The following is a 5,704-nucleotide window of genomic DNA, read 5'->3' as shown; positions in this document are numbered from 1 at the left end:
ATTTATGTGTGTGTGGGTTAGGGTTGACATATTTGACACGAATTATAATATGGGTCGGGTTCGGGTTGCACATTTCAACCCATCAACCCGCCAACCCGCAACACGTTAACCCGCCAACCCGACACGTTTGACACCCCCTGAATATCAGTCTTGTTCTTTAAAATTTATCTAATATATTGAAGATATATAATAAAAAGCTTATTTAAGAATTATTGATTTTTTTATTTCGTTTACCAAATGATATAAGCGATACTATTTCTTTATATAAAGTGAGACTTTTAATAGCTTAACTGAACCTAAGACCATCTGTAGACCATAAGACTGAGGGTAGTAGGGCACGGCTGGTCGGGCGTGGACGACGTGGCCGCCGCACGCACCACTACACCTTTGCGTGGAAGACGGGCGCGGCTGGCCGACGTGGAGCTAACCGTGGGGCTTATAGCCGTTGGAGTGTGGGGAAACCAAAAAAATAGCCGTTAATAATCATCACCATCGCCGCACCAAATGCTTCCAACAAAACCACCACCAACAATCTCCGAACAAACCTCCACCGTCAGATCTGACACCGGTGAATTACGATATTACCCCTAGTGAAGGTGACTCTGATGTGGGTTTGGAGACGGTGGCGACTAGTGGTACGGCGACGGTGGTCCGGTGATCGGTGGTGGTGGTGTGATCAGTGGTTGGTCGTCGGAGGAGGAACCACGACGGAGGTAAGATACAACAAAGTGGGTTTGTAAGGACGGTGCTGGGTTAATAAGTTTGGGGTTTGAATTAATATTAATATTTAAAATAAATAAATAAATAACTGGATCAAGCCCCGGATCACCTGGACCACTACACCGTACGGGGCTTGGTTGAGGGGCTTGATCCAGGGCCATGTCATCGCCTACGTGTCGGGTTTAATTGGATCACTTGGGGCTCAACCAAGCCCCATTACCCTTAGGCTGATGATCAATTACGGGTGGTGTTATGGGTCAATAATGCTAGGAAACACCGCCCCATCAACATTATGGATGACAATTTAAAGGTGAAAGTTATGTACAAAACGCCCCCTTCGTCATCTTCCAACAAATCATATTTATTTACCCCTTTAATTTATATTAAAAAATTTTAAAAGGTATAATTATGTAAAGATTGCTGAAAAGTTTTGACTACACCCTTTTTTACAATGTTAAAATGCTGACTGAACACCAAATGACGTAAAATGTCCGGGGAAACTTAGTTTTGACTACACACTTTTTTTATAATGATGAATTGTCGACTGAACACCACATGACGCAAAATGCCCCGAGGAGCTTAGTTTTGATTACGCATGGTGTAACTACCTAGCAAAAGTAGTTAGAAAAAGTAAATACACAATAGCAGTAGTAACATCACTTATATAAATGATAATTAAAATCATGAAAAAACATCCCTAAAGTTAAAAGATTGCAATATTTCAACCGAGTATACACGAACACCTTTACTTGCGAAAAGTTATAAAAGAAATTGTTCTCATTGATAATTTTTCCTAGTAACGTTTAAAATATATGTAACTATCTTTCACTTGTTTTAATATATCTATTTTACGCAAAAATAATGTATGGGATTTTAACATCACACAACTTATGAGGTTAAATAATTGTATATTTGTAAGAAAACAAAATATTACAATCAATCAATCAATCATACCCAGTAAAATTCCACCGACAGCAAAGCTATAAGTAGGGTCTGGGGAGGTGGGATGTAGGCACACCGTACCTCTATCCAAAGGAATAAAGAGGTGGCTTCCAGAGAGACCCTCGGCTCTAAGTACATGTGTATGAAGCAAAATAAAGGAAATCAAAGTTTAACAGCTATATAAAAACTACTACTAATTATAATAATATTAATAATAATATTAATATTAAAAGAAATACTTAATTCTTTACATATATCACGTAACTTTCCATAATGTCAATGTCACAACATATCATAGATCGTAAAATATGGAGTATTATCATCTTACTATCTTTAAATGAAGCTTTTTTTAATTATTCAATTTGACTAATAACAATAGTTTTAATACATAAAGAAAAAGACACGAAACTGCGAAGGCACACACACGGCTATACAACTTGCATGCCAACCGCTATCCAACAGAACATCTAAACGTACAACTTCACAATGCATCACGTACAACTCTTATCGGCACTGGCAGTGTCACGTGACGGTACTTTTATTTACTCGGCCTCATGGGACCGTACTTTTAAAGTGTGGAGGACTTCCGATTTTAAGTGTTTAGAGTCCATTTGGAACGCGCACGATGACGCTATAAACGCCATCGTCGTGTCTTCAAACGGATGCGTCTACACGGGATCCGCGGATAGGAAAATAAAGGTGTGGCAAAAGATTGAGAAAAAACATAAGCTAGTTGACACGTTGGAAAAACATAAATCGGCGGTGAACGCGTTGGCGTTAAGCGCGGATGAGTCGGTTTTGTATTCGGGCGCGTGTGATCGGTCGATTATTGTATGGGAAAGAGTTACAGGCGGTGGCGATGAGCCGCAAAGGCATATGGTGGTGGCCGGTGCTTTAAGAGGGCATAATATGGCCGTGATGTGTATTACTGTTGTGGGGGATTTGGTTGTTAGTGGGTCAGCAGATAAAACAGTTAGAATTTGGAGGAGGGGTATAGATGGAAAAAGTTATAGTCAAGTGTTTGTTTTGGAGGGGCATAATGGTCCAATAAAATGTTTGCAGCTGATTTGGATAGCTGCATTGGTACGGATTCTAGTGGCGCTTCGTATATGGTTTACAGTGGGAGTTTGGATTGTGATGTGAAAGTGTGGATACCCTTTCTATGAGGGTGAAGCCGTTTTGGAAGGTCTCGGGACCTCTAGGAATACCACTTTGAGTGTATCGATACTGCTAAAAGACAATCCCAGAAGATGTTTATGAATTTTGACATGTTTTTGTATATATTGGTGTACGCTAATATTTGATAAGTGAAATATTTTTTAGTTTGAAAAAATAAATTTGTTTAAACAATTAAACCTACAACTTGTACTATGTTATGAATGATCCATAATGTGTAGACTTTCAACATACATAACTTACATAATTATTTATGTTGTATTAATATTCTAGCCCTATAAATAGTGGCTCTTGTATTTGGTATTAGAGATATACTCAATGAAAAGACTCCTCATATCCATCATTCTATATTATCTCTCTATATATTATGTTCTTATGTTTATCGTTGGTTGCTAATAGGTTGTTGTTTCACAACACGTTATCAGCACGAATTGCTTTTTGATTTGGATCATATTACAAATAAGGTGGATCATATCCTACAAGTAAGTCTTACTTCGTTGATTTCTTATTTGTTGATCTTGTATTACTATATTGGTATATTGTTATCTGGAATGGCTAGTTTAATCTTCTTTTATTGATATCATCCAACAACCATCTGCGTCACCTTTTCACTTAAATAAACTATAGAACTTATCACTAAAAGTTATGGACTATGATTAAGTTTTGTCAGATAAGAAAATGCTGGAAAACCAAAATTAGCATGAATTTTAAACATGACATGACTTGATATTTTTATAGATTTATTAATTTGTAATCCATTTTTTTAATCATCGCGATTTGCTTTTGAATTGATCATATTTTCATAAGTTTTATATTAATTTGGGTTTTTATTATATCCTTGAATCACTAGTTTAAATCTATATTTATTGTTATCATCCAAAAACACTTTATATATCACCACTAAAGAAATTTCCAGGTAATATACGGTAATTTTTTTCATCAAATATAAAGTTTGGAATTTATAATATTTTAGTTAATCATTCTAATTAATGTAGTTTTCATGGAAGAAACACAATGGTGCCTGGAACAGTTTTGGTTGCAACACTAAGAATTAACTTTGAGATAAATATTATTTTGGATTATATTACAACCTATACTCCAATTAATTTAAAAAATTAGATTTATCACAACCACAATATATACTAGGTGGGAATGATTCTCACATAACACAAACTATTTATTTATGTTAATAAAGAATTTAGCTTTATATGCTTCAACTAAGAAATTGTAGCTAAAATGAACGATCTTATATGGGGAAGAAGCTGATGTTATTTGTGTATTAAACAGTTGAACAAATTGTTGGTATAAGTCTCACGCAAAATAATGCATACAATTTGAGATTTTATTTTTAAGGTTTTTTTTAAATCTTTCACATACTAGTTTGGCGTTTTGGCTTATTAATTAAGTGAAGTCCTTGACTACCATAATTAAATCACTTAAACTGATGATAAAGAAATCATTTAAATGGGTAGTTTCGGTTCATTTTCTTTTAAACATTTTCAACAACTTATTTTTGAATAATTTAGGTTTCTGTTTTAAATGACACATATAACTTAAGTTGGTACTTTATGAAGTAAATGCTTTTGTTTTAATTCAACTATTAGGTTTAACATAGAGCTGTGAATTTATAAATAGTATAACTATATACATATTGGTAAGCTTTTAAATCTTATTTTTGACATAGTTATTTTAAGTTAAAGTGTTAAATTTATATTTGTTATTGTTGATTATATATTATATATAAAAAAACACTTTGACAAGATATACTTCATTTGAATAACTGACGAACTTATGAAATCTAGTGAAACGTATAAGAAGTTAAGTTCACTTATTGAGACTTGGCTGTTTTTTTATTTTCCTAATTCAAGTCCAAAAATAAAGAACAAATTACATGCATTATTGTCAATACATCACGAACAGTTTCTATATTCACTCATATTTCGATGTTCTATTAAAATTATATGGTTTTTATTGAAACATTCTTATAGTTGTGATTACTGATTACATTATAGACATCATATGATTCGTTTTGTGATGTACGTTATCATATTTAGAATTAAATGATTTAACTAATTTGTATTAGATGATATAATTTGTCTTTAAAGGGTGTTGAATGCATCCATTAAAAGACCAATTTATAACTATTATTATTTTTATGATTATATATAAGACATTGCTCTTTACAACCCATTATAAATTTATAAATTTACTGTTGAAGATTAAAGACAAATGAGCATCACTTGATCATAATTACCTCTTAATTGAGAGTGTTTGATGTGAATATCATTTCTAAGAAAAGGTTTAATAATACAATTTCCATTTATTAAACCTCGTATACGCTCATGAAGTAGCATTATTGTCAAATAAGTGGAAAAAAAGAGGTTTAAAATAACCACAAGATGAATGTTTTGTGATTCTAATAGATTCCTGAAAAGGATGTGAACATAAAAATGATTGGTGTAAAAGTTGCGATCATGTACATAAATATAGAAAGTGTAATGAGGCCACCATGAAAATTTGGCTAATAATCCATTCCTTGATGTAAATGTGATGTTATGATCGTGTAAAGTCTATGATCATGATAATTAAAAATTGTTATGATGCTCATGTTAATAATGAGATCAACTATGTTAATAATGTGATGTTTATACAATGATCATTATAAAGGTCACGATTATGGTAAATGAGGAAATCATAGTAACCCTCGCGTTGATAATGAGATCAACCATGTTACTATTGACCACAAGAAGTGGCACATTAAGTGAGTGATTATACGAGAATAAAACACGAGAAACGTATTTTAACATGAATGTTTAAAGTGATGATCACTATTTTCTCAATTTTCTGTCGTGTATTAAAAAAACAC

At 33.2% G+C, this 5,704-nt stretch overlaps 1 pseudogene; it reads left to right on the top strand.

Annotated features, from left to right (window-relative positions):
- The first annotated feature begins 2,148 nt into the window (after window positions 1-2,148).
- On the top strand, window positions 2,149-2,828 carry LOC143591186 (protein JINGUBANG pseudogene; annotated as a pseudogene).
- The last annotated feature ends 2,876 nt before the right edge of the window (window positions 2,829-5,704 follow it).

Source organism: Bidens hawaiensis, unplaced genomic scaffold (assembly GCF_021521415.1).
Source record: "Bidens hawaiensis isolate Kalapana, Puna unplaced genomic scaffold, B.hawaiensis_p1.1 tig00039448_1, whole genome shotgun sequence".
NCBI classification, from domain to species: Eukaryota; Viridiplantae; Streptophyta; class Magnoliopsida; order Asterales; family Asteraceae; genus Bidens; species Bidens hawaiensis.
Note: the sequence above shows the minus strand (reverse complement) of the source record. Positions and strands in the feature narration are given on the sequence as shown.